The 16,753-nt window shown below is 36.5% G+C and overlaps 1 pseudogene across 1 annotated transcript in view; it reads right to left on the minus strand.

Annotated features, from left to right (window-relative positions):
• Window positions 1-13,565: 13,565 nt before the first annotated feature.
• Window positions 13,566-16,753, minus strand: part of LOC144371452 (cytochrome P450 3A9-like) — a 28,113-nt pseudogene continuing 24,925 nt past the window's right edge. The window contains exons 12-13 of the transcript XR_013431449.1: window positions 14,758-14,920; window positions 13,566-14,129 (exon numbers count right to left, since the gene is read on the minus strand). The product of XR_013431449.1 is annotated as a cytochrome P450 3A9-like (transcript). The remainder of the gene's footprint in view (window positions 14,130-14,757; window positions 14,921-16,753) is intronic.

The following is a 16,753-nucleotide window of genomic DNA, read 5'->3' on the forward strand; positions in this document are numbered from 1 at the left end:
TGGGATTAAGCTTTAACTATAACAGCTGGGGGCTATAGCATCTTAGGATGCTCCTCGTGCTGGCCTGTCAAATATGATGAGTGGACTCCTCTGGGGAAAAGGCAAGATTGGATGCAGTTGCTTACACCTTTCCTGGGACAGGATGAGATGTTGTCACTGTCTCCCTGGACCTCCCAGTGGGCTCTTACCTTTGTCTGTGGTAGGATGAGTCATGACTCTGCCCCATTGGAGGACTTCCTGTGTGACCTCATCTATCTGCATCTGGGGGCATGAGGAGACATTGTCTGTGTCTCACTGGAGGCCTCACTGTGGGGTCTCATCTGTTCCTGGGGGCAGAATGAGACGTGGTCTCTGCCCCATTAGAGGTCTCCCTATGTGACCTTACCGATTGTTGCTTGTCCTGCATCTGTTCTGCTGTTTGTTGTTTCTCCAGCTTCTGCCTTCCTATTTGTCATTTGTCCAGTGTCTGTTTGCCAGCCACCTGTCTTGTATTTATCTGTCCCTGTGTTGTGCATGGTTCCTTTTTTGTTCTCACAACTGCTCTTCTCTCATCAGGACTCCTTCTCTTCACCATCATCATGGGACAAGGAAGCTCTATAGAGATCTCTACCTGGACCCCTTTAACTTATTTTCTTAACAATTTTCAGAACTTTTGTTTGTTGGTTTGTTTCTGTTTGTTGCCTTTGTGTTCTGTGTTAATTTCTGCCTCAATTGTTTCTAAAGAGAAAAAAATGGACAACCAATAAAAAAATGAAACATAAATTACATCTACACATATATTACAGTAGATGGGGTAGAGAGAGAAGATGGGAGGGGAAGGGAGGGGGGATAGTAGAGGTTATGAAGGGTAGCAGAATACAACCATTACTAATAGGGCATTATGTAAAAATGTGGATGTGTAACCGATGTGATTCTGCAATCAGTATTTGGGGTAAAAATAGGAGTGCATAACTCTCTTGAATCTAATGTATGAAATATAATATGTCAAGAGCTTTGTAATGTTTTAAACATCTAATAAAAAGAACTAAATTATTTGTGTCAGACAGGGAATGTGGCTTAAGTGGTAACGCGCTAACCTGGGATAAGCGGGGTGCTGGGTTTAAACCTCAGCACCACATAAAAATAAAATAACAATATTGTCTCCACCAAATCTTCAAAATAAATATTTAAAAATTCTCTCTCTCTCTCTCTCTCTCTCTCTCTCTCTCTCTTCCTCTCTCTCTTAAAAAATTTGTGCTATCATAAAAACAAGGTTACTATAAATTAAAAGTCTCAACAGGTATATACATATAAGGAGTCAAGAGGTTTCAACTACATTTAAATTAAAAACTATAAATAACAAATATTTCATCTTATTAAAATAGAATAATTTACCTAAATTCAGGAATGTATAAGGATTATTTCAAGGTATAAACAGAAAGAAGGATCAATGGATTAAAATTATTAAAATGTTCTAATATAAAAATATATTTAGTAAAAATCTAATAGGTTTTTAAAAATAAGGTAATGTTTCATATGTATATTATATTCTGCTAGCTAACATTCATACAGAGTCAGAAAACAATATATGTAAACTTTATAAAATAATATCTTAAGAGAGAGACAAAAATCAGCTTTACAACCATTTCAAAAATTGTTCCAGGTAAAAAGTCTTTATGTAGTAAAGTATAATTTCAATACATATAAGTAAACAACAAAAGGGTCTAATTAAGTAATATAAAGGTCTAAAAATAAAAGATAAATATTAAAAGATTTATATGTTAATAAGTTGGTGATATATGTAACACAAATATTTAAAACTATTCAACGTCTTTCTCTAGAGACAAATACTAATGTACTGATATATTTATATGCTAAAATGACAAAACCTTTTAAAAATATTTTTTACATTGTGTCTGTAAATTTTATCCCCTACAACAAATAATCTTGGTTAAACAGCAACGTTTATTTTAAAGTATTGTTCTACATTACACAGTCTAGATTTTTCTTTAAAAGATAACCTTGGTTAATATAAAAACATCGATAAAAGTGTGGTACATTACTCTTCTTTACAGATTGAATGTGTTCATATCCTTCAGGTATGCAAGTCTTTAAGGTAAAAGGTTAAAGGAACATTTTGTCAAGTTGGTATTCTCCAAACTAAAATTGTCTGTAATGGTAATTTAAACTTATAAGGATAATAGATTTTATTGGGGTTTTATTTATATTATTTGATGTTTTGTAACCAAACTTTCTGTTACCTTTTACACTGGGATATAAAAATTTAAAGGCATTTTAAGAGATAATGATAGTCTAATCTGTTTAAATGTTAATATTATAAAAGATTTTTGCCACATTTCCACATAAAAGAAAGAGTGCTCAGCCTTTTTTAAATTAATGTTTCAGATGTATGTCATATTGTGCTAGCTAACATTCATACAGAGTCAGAAAGCAATATATGTAAACTTTATAAAATAATATCTAAAAAAAGAGACAAAAATCAGCTTTAGAACTAAAACACTTTACCTAAGATTTGTGAAGAGCCCTGCCTTACTTAAGATAAGGCTCTGCCTCCCACCTTACAGCATGTCAAAATAACTTCAAAGTAGACCAGATTTCAGTTAATTTAGAGTTATATTCAAAGATTGATTTTATTAAAAATATTACTATGATCTCAAATAAAAATATATAACTCAGCCAAGGTTCAAAATTATATACAAGCTAGATATGTTTTTACTATTGTCAATTTCACTTTCTATTTTCATTATAACTAAAAAAAGTGACCATGACACTCAGAACAACCAAGAGACCTTTATTGTGGCAGTGTCTGATTAATAGGGAAAAAAAGAGAAAGAGAGAGAGAGAAAGGAAAGTTTGAGAGAGAGATAAAGAGAGAGAGAGAGAGAGAGAGAGAGAGAGAGAGAGAACAAAGGGTAAGAGAGAGGGAAAGGAAGAGAAAGAGAATGAGAGGGAGAATGAAAGAGAGCAAAAGTGAGATAAGAAAGAGAGAACAACATAGGGGTACCTGGCAAGAGAGAGATTTTATAGCCAAAATCTAATCGGCTCTCTGGATCTACAAGCTGCCTTGTTGGCATACAGTGATTGTATCACTGTATTTTCTAGGGGTGTCATCTTCTGCCTTCAGGCAGACCAGGCAGGGGTCAGATGTGAGTTTCCATTATACCAGATGGGTGAAAGTCGAGTGTTCAACCTTAAGTGGGGTTGAGTGTTCAGACTTGAGGCAAACAAGCAAAGCTATAATTTGTTCAGCCTGCTCCGCAACTAACAATAACTGATGCCTGTTAATGTGTTATAGAAGTAAAACTTCATGAACACACAACCTAAGCTAATTTGAGATGTTAATCCATCATCTGTAGACAGATAATAATTTAAAGGGATTAAACTAACTGAAAAGGGACTAAAGTTATGGTTCAGCAGTAGAGTGTTTGCCTTGCATGAGTGAGTCACTAGGTTCAATCCTCAACATTAAATAAGTAAATAAATAAAATAAAGATATTGTGTTATGTAAAAAATAACTCTAAAGTTATAAACATTAAAGGTAAAACAGTATTCTCAGTATAAGACTGATAAAACTGACTTGCTGGATTTTAAAGGTCAAACTTAAAAATTAAGGTTAAAATAAAGGGGACAAGAAAACCAATATTTGGCTCTTGCCCTCTGAGTCAGCCTGAACCCAGGACAGAGGGAAGAGCTTTGCAACTCTGGGCCTCATAACCTCCTGATAAGGGAGATTAATGAGACCACTGAAGAAAAGAGAGCCAATGAGTGTACATGCTGCAAAAAGGAGGATCATTAAAAAGGGAGACATGCCTGATGCTTCCAAGGGAAGCCACATGGTCAGCAAGACCTTGACCCATCCTAATGCAGATGGCACTAGCAGAGCTGAAATGCTGCTCACAAGTTCCCCAAGAGTGTCCTCCAAGGAAACTCAGCTGACTCTTACCAATAGATAGGAAAAAGCTCAGTTTGACCAGCTTGGTCTTAAACACCTAGAAAAAAAAGTTAAAAACCAAAGAACAGCCATTCCTGGGCATTTAAAATAAACAACGTTATTTTAATGTAACATAAAATGTACACTTGTGTTAACACCCCTCAAAATAAGTAAGACTGGAGGCAACAAAATAAAAATTCTTAGGCAAGAATGCCTGATAATAAAAATTGCCAGAGTCAGAAGTTAAAGTCAGTTTAAGGCCTACATATTTTCCTAACCTCATACACAAGTAGACTTAATCAGTGTTTGCTAGTATAATTATCTTCCCCTAAGTAACAAAGAAATCTCTACTGAATGTAGAGGTCGTGCCAATAAAGATATTTTACAAAAATAAGATGACATCATCTAACTTAAATAAATGTTGTGTCTAAATTTCTGATAATTCTGACAATGTTAAAGATTTATGTCCAGAAAAAAAAGGACCTTATTAGGCTTTGTTAGGCCTTGTTATGGGAACAATTTCTCAGGTCTTCTGCCTTCTGGTAAACAATTATTAATTTCTATCATTTTCATAATATTCATGAAAAGATTTCAGATGCTACAACTGCTATTTTGCATTAATCTTATTTACAGTACTCATGTCTTTTGTTTCTCTCATAGAAGTGCACACCCCCAGGTGAATTTAAAATCTGTTCTTCCTGAACCAGATTTTTACCATGTATTCCTTGACCCTCTCAGTTTCTACAAAGGGACTCCAAACTTCTTGCCCATTGAACATTGCTCTCTCTCAGCTCAAAGCAGTAAGAACAGTCATCGCCCTTTTACTTTACAGCAGTAGTAGGTCCCTAGTATTAGAAAAAAAATTATGGTCAGTATAGATATTCGCCAATATGTCTAGCTCAGGAAGCTGTACCTGGGGAACTACCCCCATGATCACCCTGTGTGATCTCCCAGAAAGAGACACTTGCTTCCACAACCCAAATTATAAGGGGGACAACTCCCCGTTTGCGAAAAATTATGCTTCCCAGTCCCACTACAAACTCCTTGCCTAAAACTCAAAACTGTCAATAACTCTGATTTATGTAACCTACTATTTTGATGGAGAAAAACGAAAAGAACCTGGGCTTACTAAAAGGCCAGGGCCCACTGATTTATCAACATAGACAGGCTGCCCCCATTTTAGTTCTCCTCCTGGCTGGTATGGGAATAGCTGGTTCAGTATACTGCTTTGGGAACTGCAGCTCTTATCACAGGCTCTAAAAATTTTAAGTCCCTCAACCATAGAATAGATATAGATTTAGGAGAACTAAAAATGTCAGTCTCCAAACTAAAATTTTTACTAGACTCTCTGACAGAAATAGTATTTCAAACAGATGAGGTCTAGATCATCTCTTTCTAAAACAAGTAGGATTTTATATGGCCCTAGGAAAAATGTGTTGTTTTATGCTAACCATTCTGGGAAAATAAAAAAAAAAGTTTGGTGCTAGTGAGAAAGAAACACAAAACATAAGAAGCTTCAGGCAATTAGTTCCAAAACCATTTTTCATGGTCTCTTTGGCTGACTACCATCATCTCAGCCATAGTTGGACCCATAGTCCTTCTCCTGATTGGGACTACTATAGGGCTCTGCCTATTACACAAGAGTGTAGGTGAGGTTCGATTTGTGGTTCTGCAAGCCTAGCATGGTCCCTTAGACACAGAAGGATGAAAAAGAAACTGAGGCCTAATGATGTGCAAGTTTTACATCAAACCTACTAAAGCCAGTGGGAATGTGATAGTAAAAGCAAATGTGACTCCATTTTGGTTTGTGACTCAATTCTGTAAAACAACCATGCTAAGTAGAAGGGTCATTACTGGGTCAATATGTCTTTTCCTTTTGCTATCAAAAACTTTAAGAACATGGAACTACCTGGTGGGGCATTGTTTCTGTAACTAGGGTAACTGGGCTCTGTTTATGTAAATGGGGTGACTGGACTCACTGTTATTGCTTAGGCTTCCTGTCACTTGACTGCACTCTCCTGCTTCTGTAACCTGGCTTGCGTGCATTGCCTAGACCCCCAAACATCCCTTTTGTTGTTTTCAGGCTTATAAGGAGCACTCTTTAAATTGTTCAGGGCTGATGGGGGGAATAGCTTTAAGTTCTGGTCAGTGGCCACTAGTGCACTTCAATAAAGGCTGGGTTCAATTATATGTGACTGGTATGAAAGTTAGTTTATAAAACCATTGAACAAAGCTTTAACTATAACAGTAAAATAAAACTAAATTACATCACTTCTAGATGATATAGATTTATTCTTTCAACCTGGAGTGTAGAGGAAAATTCTTTAAAAAGCCCAATTGAGTCTGGGTTGTTTGTCAGGTTGCTAGAAGATTTTATATTGAGGGTAAATAAGTCTCTTTACTGATGCTAATCTCCCAGAGAGAGGAAAGATAATAAAAAAGAAAAGAATAAAACTTCTTAAAATTTCTGTCAGGTATTTTTGCTCTAGATGCTCATCATTTAGACATTTCTGTGAATTTGAGGGTGGGAGAATTGAGATTTTGGAGGGAAGAATGTGCTAGGAGAGGTTCACAGAAAAGAGAGAATTGTTCAGTCAGCCTCCCTGGGAATCTGAGGGGCTATGGTGCATTGTACAAATGGTTCTACAGCCAGGAGGGCACAGGAATCACCATATTAACAGGTACAGTCCTCCAGAATATTTTTAGCAGAAAACCCAGAAGATGAAGAGACAAAAACCAAAGAACCTGGTTTTCCCCAGAATTCCCAAAGCTTGAAAGGGTGAGGTTTCCACTGCATGTGAAAAGAACTTATGCATGATCTGTATCTTTTGAATTCTGATTCATCACTCTACGTGTAAACTCAGAGCCAATAAGATAATCCCTGGGAATACACCTCTCCATGAATCCCCAAACCCATAGTAAAATAGATTTCAGGACAGGGAGAAGCTCAATCAGTCTGCCTAAGATCAATAGAAATTTCTTAAGTGTTCATGGCAATTTCAATTCCATCATCTATTTTGATCTTCCCAATAGTTCAGGTAAACAGTAACCTGATTAGGCCTCCAACTCCAGGCTTCTGGAGGACAAAATGCTGGACAGTGACTCACAGATAGAAAGTATAAGGCTGATAGCCAGGAGGACCCAGGTCTCTATGAAAGAATTCATGGTCAGGTTCTTCACCACTTTTCTTCATCAGTTTTGAAATCTGTATTTTTCTTACAATTATATGGGCTGCCTTTGAAGAACTATGCCTGCAGAGGGTCCCTTCTGTGACAAGCTACGATTCACTGAGGCCAGTTTTTGTGCTGGGTAAAGGAGGTGGGGCCAGGGATGAATCCAGTGGAAAGGCCACTTTTGCATCTCCTGGAATTGGAGGGGTCAAGTGTCCTCTTTGCAGTTGGCAAAGAATCATGCACTCTCCTACTTTTACCTTTGTTTGAAAACAGGGACTTAAAGATACTGCCTTGGGTAAAGACATTGATTCTGGGGCCTGCAGCTGTACAATGAATAACTAAAAGCAGGATAAAACTTGGCATTCTTCCTTCATTCAGTATCCTTAATTAACTTAATATTTGTGACTGCTCAGCTCTTCACATAGACATGTTAATAATTTAAGGAGTGCTCATATAAAAACTAGCAATAGATTACAAATTTATCTAATCTATCTTATACCCCTTGAAGATTGAGTCCAGATTGAAGGGACATTCAACTCTCAGCTTTTTAAAAAATATTATTTTTAGTTGTAGATGAACAAAACACCTTTGTTTAATTTATTTATTTCTCTGCAGTGCTGAGGGTCAAATCCAGTGCCTCACACATGACAGTCAAATGATCTACCACTGAGCCACAACTTCAACCCCTCAAGTGTCAGCTTTTACAGTATCTTGTTTCCGAACCCCAGGGTGGTTCCCAGAAGTTCAGTCATTTTTTATTACCTTCCAGGAAAGGCAGAGCCTTATACACAAATAAACACAGGAGTTTATTACCTCATCAGGAGCAATCATCTCATGGGACCTACACTGACCCTTTTAAAATTCCAGGTCTGGTAGATAAACATCCTGAATAATATATAAAATTTATTCCTTTCAAGTGATAAGGACTTCTCAGGAGCCACCTAACAGTGCTAGAAGTGAGATAGTGATTCTTCAGACCTCAGTTTTGACAAGACTGCTTAACAATGCTTACCTCTTTCCCACTGTCCAAATTCTGCTTCTATTTAAACCTTCAGGTCATGCCAGCACCAAGAAGACATGACTAAAAACATGAATCTCCTTGTCTTTCTGGTGTGGCTGCACTGACTAAAGTTCTTTTCTTGATTTTTACAATTAATTTTTGGATTTAGAGGGGTGGGTGAGTGGCCAGACCTGTATTTTGTACCTGGAATGGGACTCCATAATTTTTTCAATTCTTATTTTGTGTAAAATTAATAATTGACTGTATAATCAATAATGCCAATGGTTATGTGATATTATGAGAAATCCAAGTGAAGCCACTGGGATTAATCTCCTTATATGTTCCTGGAACCTAGCTGCTTTTCTTTTTGCTATTGTTGTTGTTGTTGTTATAAGTGGACACAATATCATTATTTTATGTTCCTGTGATGCTAAGGATCAAACCCAGTGTCTCACACATGGTAGATGAGCGTTCTACCTCTGAGCACAGCCCCAGTCCCATAGCTGCTGTATGTACAAATCATGAGACCTTTGTAAACACAAGCTCCATCCATATATCTTTGCCCACACAGGTTCCTCTTCCTAGAATATTTTTGTGCCTCATAAAAGACTCCTGCTGAGCCTCCAAAAGCCAGCTCTTATAGCACCTATTTGGGTAGAGTCTTTCCTTACTAATCTCAAAGAGAAGGACAACTTATTCCTTGTCTGTTCTCCTCAGGACTCTATAGGCTGAGGCAGGAAGATCATGAGTTCAAAACCAGCTTCAGAAATGCAGTGAACCCCTAAGCATCATATATATATATATTTTTTTTTCTACTATCATTCATATATATATATATATATATATATATATATATATATATATATATATATATATATGAATGATAGTAGAAAGAACTGGTCATTACCCTATGTGCATATATGGTTACATGACTAGTGTATGTCTGCATCATGTACAACCAGAAGAATAAGAAGTTATACTCCATTTTTGTATAATGTCTCAAAATGCATTCTACTGACATGTATAACTAATTAGAAAAAATAGTGAAGTGTTGGGGATATGGCTCATTGATTAAGCACCCCTGGATTCAATCCCCAGTACCAAAATAAATAAACAAATAAATAAAAATAAATGAATAATGGCTGCACCTCAGTGGAGAATCACCTCTGGGTTCAATTCCCAGTTAAAAAAAATTCTTTCAATCTAAGAAATGAACAAACCACTAACATTACCACCAGCAAAAGCACTTATTCCTCTTAAGCAACTTCTGTGCTCTGCACACACTTCCATTGTTGTCTTCTCTACTCTTATATCACATTGCTTGTTTCCACCAGTGTTTCCCTGAACCAGACATTGAGTGTCTCAAGGGCCCAGTCTGGGTATTATCCACTATTGTGATATCCAGCAGAACGTTTTATTCCTGGCATCAAGAAAAGTTGGCTGAGTTGAATTGGGTGAGATTTCTGTGGCTCTGCATGATCCTCTCTGGGGAGTCTTTGGTGACATGGACATCATGTCTTTATTTTACTTATTTTCATAAGCTTTTCGAAGGATCAAGCCCAGAGACTCACACATGCTAGGCAAGCACTCTGCCACTGAGCCACAACCTCTAATAATTTTTAATCTCCTCTTTGATGTCTTTCACAACCCATTGTTCACTCAATAGCATAATATTCACGCTCTAGGTTTTGGAATATCTTATATTTTTTATCTTATCATTGATTTCTAATTTTATTTCATTATAATCAGATAGAATGCAGGGTAGTAGCTCTACTACTTTATATTTGCTAAGAGTTGCTTTGTGGCATAATATTTCAGAGAAGGATCTGTGTTCTGCTGAGAAGAAAGTGTATTCACTCATTGGTGGATGAAATATTCTCCATATGTCTGTTAAGTCTAAGTTATTGATTGTATTTTTGAGTTCTATAATTTCTTTGTTTAGCTTTTGTTTGGAAGGTCAATCCAGTGGCAATGAGGCATGTTAAAGTCATACAAATTACTATATGGTGGTCTATTTGACTCTTGAATTTGAGAAGAGTTTGATTGATGAGCATAGATGCTCTACTGCTTGGGGCATACATATTTATTATTTTTATGTCTTGTTGATGTATGGTTTCCTTAAGTAGTATGAAATTTTCTTTTTTATCCCTTTTGATTAACTTTGGCTTGAAGTCTATTTGATATGAGGGTAGAAACACCTACTAGTTTCCACAGTCCATGTGAGTGTGTTTTTTCCCAACCTTTCACCTTTGGTCTGTGGATGCTTTTTCCTATGAGATGAGCCTCTTGAATGCAGCATATTGTTGGGTCTTTTTTTAAAATTCAACCTGCCACTTTATGTCTTTTGATTGATGAGTTCAGGACATTAATATTGAAGGTTACTATTCAGACATGATTTGTATTCCCAGTCATTTTTGTATATTTTTGGTATTTAAATTGACTTGGTTTCTCTTTTGGCTTATTTTTCCTTTAGTGTAATAACTCCTTTTGCTGATTTTCATTGCTGTTTTTCATTTCCTTCTCATGGACTATTTTGCCAAGGATGTTCTGTAGTGCACTCTTTCTAGCTTTAAATTCTTTTAACTTATGTTTCTCATGGAAGATTTTTATTTCATCATCAAATCTAAAGCTTAATTTTGCTGAATATGATTCTTGGTTGGCATCCATTTCTTTCATACCTTGGCATATATTTTTCCAGGATCTTCTAGCTTTCAGGGTATAGATTGAAAAATCTGCAAAGATCGTAATTTGTTTTTCTTATATGTGATATCATTCCTTTCGTTGTGGCTTTTAAGTTTTTTTCCTTATTCTGTGTGCTTGAGCTTTTCATTATAATGCATCTTGGTGTAGATTTGTTGTAATTTTGTACATTTGGTTTCCTCTAGACCTCTTGTATTTGATTTTCTGATTTATTCTTTATACTTGGGAATTTTTTTGATATTATTGAAAAGATTGTGCATTCCTTTGATTTGAATCTTTGTGCCTTCCTCTATCCCAATAAATCTTAGATTTTATCTTTTGATGTTATCCAATAATTATTGGGTGTTCTGTTTATGGATTTCTACCACTTCACTGTGTGCTCAACTTTACTTTCAAGATTGTATATTTTCTCTTCATTATCTGACATTCTGTCTTCCAAGTGATCTAATCTGATGTTTATGCTTTCTCTTAGGTTTCTGTTTGTTTGTTGACTGTTTTCTTGATTTCTGATTTTATTTTCAGAATCCCTCTTTCTTGAAGTACTCTTTTGCTACCTGTATTAGCCCCCTTATCTCTTTGTTGGTGTGATCAATGGTTGCCTGTATTTTCTCAATTAGATCATCCTTTACTTTGTAGGTCATTTTAATTATGTGTATTCTTAATTCCTTCTCTGACATTTCATTAACTACACTGTCCATGGATTCTATTATTGTAGTATTTTGGTGTGTTTGGGGCAATTTTCTCCCTTGTTTTTTCATGTTGACTATGTGTCTTTCTTTCTTGCAGTGCAAATCTGAGTTATTACAGTTTCGACCCTATAATCTTATAGTTTCCCTGAAGATTACTTGTACCTCACCTTGGTTTTGGACTTTTGGCCCCCAGCGAATGAGTCATGATAATGCTACTGCAACTAAATGTGGTGGTGGCAATATTGGAGATAACTCAAGATAGCTGTGGGGTTGTGTCAAGATGGATGCAACTACTTTCAGAGATGGGGCTAAAACGTGGTCTTAACAGTGGCTTTGGGCTGCCTATTCTGAGATGCAGCTCCCTCCAAGCCCTAATTGTTCTCCCAAGGTGGAGACTACTGCATTGGGTGGGTTATGTTGATGTTTATAGGGGCTCAAGATGGAGGTGGGGTAGGCCTGAGTTCTGTTGTAGGTCTGCCAGTCAGCTGGGTGGACCTGGTATTTCTTCTACCCTTTTTTGAATGTTTTCTTGCATTTTGCACAGAAGGGTGGTAAAGGCTCACCTTGGGCTTTTCCTGATTTTTAACCTTGAATCAGCCTTTTGTCTAACCAGCCCTGCTTCCTATAGTGAAATATGGTTTTTTTTGTTCTAGGATCTGATCACCAAGACTGATCCACTGGTCTTTGCTATTAAAATGTCACTGTTACCCAGTCCCATTTTTGCAGACAAGTATGAATTTAGTTTTCTACATTCAAACTCTCTCTCTCTCTCTCTCTCTCTCTCTCTCTCTCTCTCTCTATACTCATACACACACACACACACACACACACACACACACACACACACGTTTCTCTATTTTTCTATCTGGAAAAGCATGAATTCACAGGGATACACTTCATTTCAATCCTACTTTACAGGTCTCATGCCAATTTTCTTTCCTGAACCAGAGAGTCATTTCACCAACATTTCCTATGAAAATTGGATTTCATTGTTCTTCATGTATTTACTTATTAAACAATCTCTCTTTATACAGCTAAATTCCATTTATCCTATTCTAACCCCACAAGCCCTCCTTAGCTTACCTGGGTGTTCTTTACCCTATTTAGTCAATGAGTGTTGGGGGCTGCAATCAAGTCAAGATGGCGCCTGGCAGTTTGCCAGAAGGAGTGGTTTGTGAGGCAACGCCACCAAGCCATTAAGATGGTGGGGATTACTTATTGGTGGATTGCTGTATCTAGATGTTGCTAATTGAGTCAAGCTGTGTGTAATCAGTTAGGTATATATACCTCTACTGTTCAACAATAAAGCAGTTCCCGCTACCTTGGCTTCCTGCTACCTTGGGTTCCCGCTACATTGAGTTCCGGCGCAAATAAGTGTTTATGATAGGGCATCCCTCTGCTTGGAGCCCATCTCAGGTTGCTTGGGCTCTCATACTCAGGCAGGCTGTCCCTTCTGAGAACACCTTCCCAATTGTATCTCATATTTGACTTGAAGCCACCATTATTTCCTTCTCCACCGCAAAGTGTGCCCTCACAATGCTGGACCACACCTAATGGCATTAGGAGTGAATTATTCAAGAAGGGAAGGGGATGTAGAGAGAAGGAAGAGAAGGTACAGGACAGAAGATGAAAAAATCCTGTGTAGCTCCTGATACCAGTTGAATCTCAGGAGCACTGCTATAAAAACAATTGACTATCAACCACTTTCTAATTCAATGCTAATTGTGCTTGTGATCAAATTAGGAGTTGAAGATGGACTACAAATATGTTTCTTGCTTTCCAGAATCAACAAGGGAGATAGGATGGAAGTAAGAAATCTAAGCTAGAGAGATAGTAATAACTACCTCAGTAAAGTGTTACAAATTTTGTGCTTCAAAAATGACAGAAGGCCACTATGAATATTCTTTTCCAGCAATGGGGAAACTCACAGTGGATTAACTCTATCTTACTATTTAATTTGAATTTCATAAAAAGCTTCATGTATTCACTTATTGTGATGATCAAAAGATTGAATTTTGACTTTCACTGATTGAGTACTATATATCCCCTTAAATGGGCATAGAGGCTTCAGATAAACTTCTATAAGGATATGTTTATTGACTTTCTCATTATAAAACTTATCATAACATATTTAAAAGAACACATCTTATATCAATGTCACTACAAAAGCCACCACAACCACCTTCATTTTCATTAAAAATTATTGAAAAATTTGGTGATAATTGTTGATTCTCTAATTAGAGCTCAGGAGGAGCTGCCAGTAATAACTGGCAGTGAGAGGAGAGAGCCCATTAGACCCAGAAAGGGTGAGTCTTCATGTGTGGCACTGAAGTGGGCACCTCCTTTTCATTAGAAAATACATAATACTTTGCACAGACCCTGAGCAAGGTCAGCAAAGGTCCAGCATCTCTTATCATTCATCAATTGAGGAATATAGAGTCTATCTTCATTTTGAGTTTTCTTCACAAAATACATTTTTGTTCTCTGATGTTCTGGGTCCCAGGATCTGAGGACAACAATGCACAAATCATTAGGGAAGTTCAGGCTCCACTTATTATCCAATCTCTGCACACAGAATTCAGAATAATTGGCTTTTCAGATTGAAGTATTCCTTGATCGGCTAATTTCAGGGAAATCTGTAATGTATAGACAAGCACATGGAGAAGAAATGAATGAAACACCAGGAACCAAAGCAACAAAGTCAAGAAGATACATTAAGCCCAGTAATGCTCCACAAACAAAAAAAACTACTTTTAGTATCATGTTCTTTGAATTCGTCCTACTCATTCTCTAAGGTGTGTCATAATTGGATAGTAAAATTATTCATTTATCTGAAAAATTATTTCATAAACATTTATCTTGTACAAGGCCTGAGACAGGGAAGTTCTGTAAGTTCTGGTGAGGAGAGCTTCACTCAAACATCAGAACCCTGTGGTAACCACACCTCATGACTGTGTACAGGGTCTCTCCAGGAGACTTGGAGCTGAATTTACACTGTGCTCAAGTTCACAGTCCACACATACACATGGAACACTAGTCTGCATTGATTCCATATGTTTTTTACACTTTGGTCTTCATAAAGCCATAGATTTAGAGCCCCCATGGTGTAGAACTCTAAATCTCAAAGATGGTACAAAAGAGACTCACTGGACTATAGATCTAAAAATTAAATGATGAATGAGCATATAGTTTTCTGTCACTTGGCCCCCTCTGTTTGGAAAAACATCTTCAAATAAAACATTGTATATATGAAAAGCTACTGACCTGTGTTTCCTTACAAGTTTGGAAGGAGAAGTTCTGCATTACTTTGACAAGAGCAAGTTTTATGTTCATGAGAGCAAACCTCATGGTGATGCAGTTTCGGGGTCCATTTCCAAAGGGCATGTACACGTAATGATTGATGCTGTCCTTGTTATTCTTACTGAACCTTGTCCCACAATAGATGAGAAGTAAGCAAAATATTAAAACCTAAACAGTTACTTATTTCAGTTTGTTCCTTAGACACTCTCAAGCAATGTTGTAAAAGATGATTTCTGGGCTGGTCATTGAAATCCAGCTGTGGCTTTGCTATGAGAATTGTTAAGCTATGGAATTTTTCTACCTTTCTATTACTTAGCCTATAGAAGTTTTTCCACCTTTCTCCCCCTTAGCCTATAGGATCTTTCCGTCTTTTTGAGATGAGATTAATGCTGTTTCAAAGGAAATCATGGTAAATTGAGACAGTAAAGAAAACAAAACACACATAAAATTTAAGGAGTATAAGAGTGAATACATAAAATAAAATGAGATAGTGGTTATGTCAGTTATGGCACATGCTTTAAAATTTGAAAACACAAACACACACACACACACACACACACACACTCATACACACAGAATAATGTGCCATATCTGAGGAGAATTCATTTTAGCATCAGAATAAACAAAATCCTGGGTGTTGAAGGCTCTTATAAAAATAATGGGGAAATACATGTATAGCCTATGCACATCCTGAAATATATTTTAAATCATCTCTGGATTGCTTATAATAAGTAATAATATTTAAATACTATATAAATACTTATTGTTTTAGACTGTTTAGGAGAAACTGACAAGAAAAAAGTTTATAAGTTAGTTGAAATTATAGATGGAAAAACCATACATAAGGCTGAGCACAGCACATGCCTGTAATCCCAGCAACTTGGGAGACAGCAGGATCCCAAGTTAAAAGCCAGCTTCAGCAATTTAGTGAGGCCCTAAACAACTCAGTGAAACCCTGTCTATAATAAAATACAAAATAGGGCTACTGATGTGGCTTAGTGCTCGACCACTCATGAATTCAATTCCTGGTACCACGCAAAAAAAATCATACATGCAGAGGTTGAATGTATATATTATCAGGTGCAAGCAAAAATAAAATATGATACAATCTAGTTTAGCAAAAATATCTATCTATACATAGAAATATGTTTATGAGAACATGATCATATTATTAATTCATGGTTATTTAAAGAATTTAACAAACTAAAAATTTTCTTCTCAGAAAAAGAAACATTTTGTGAGGTGAATAAAGAGACTACACCTTGGGAGCAAATTTTTACCCCTGCCACATTAGATAGAACATCAATCTCTAGAGTATATAAAGAACTAAAAAGCAAAGCACCAAAAAAACAAATAACTCAATCAATAAATGGGCCAATAACCTTAACAGACACTTCTGAAAAGATGACATACAATCAATCAACAAATATATGAAAAAATGCTCATGATCTCTAGCAATTAGAGAAATGCAGATAAAAACTATTCTAAGATATCATCTCACTCCAGTCAGAATGGCAGCTATTATGATGACAACAATAAGTGTTGGCAAGGATGTGGGGGGAAAAGTACACTCATACATTGCTGGTGGGACTGTAAATTGGTGCAGCCAATATGGAAAGCAGTATGGAAATTCCTTGGAAATCTGGGAATGGAACCACCATTTGACCAAGCTATCCCTCTTCTTGGTTTATACCTAAAAGACTTAAAAACAGCACGCTACAGAGATATAGCCACATCAGTGTTTATAGCAGCACAATTCACAATAGCTAAACTGTGGAGCCAACCTAGATGCCCTTCAGTAGATGAATGGATTAAAAATGTGGCATATATACACAATGAAATTTTACTCAACATTAAAAGAGAATAAAATCATGGCATTTGCAGGTAAATGGATGGTGTTGGAGAAGATAATGCTAAGTTAAGTTAGCCAGTTCCCCCCAAAAAAAACAAATGATGAATG

The sequence above is a fragment of the Ictidomys tridecemlineatus genome, chromosome 16, assembly GCF_052094955.1.
Source record: "Ictidomys tridecemlineatus isolate mIctTri1 chromosome 16, mIctTri1.hap1, whole genome shotgun sequence".
NCBI lineage: Eukaryota > Metazoa > Chordata > Mammalia > Rodentia > Sciuridae > Ictidomys > Ictidomys tridecemlineatus.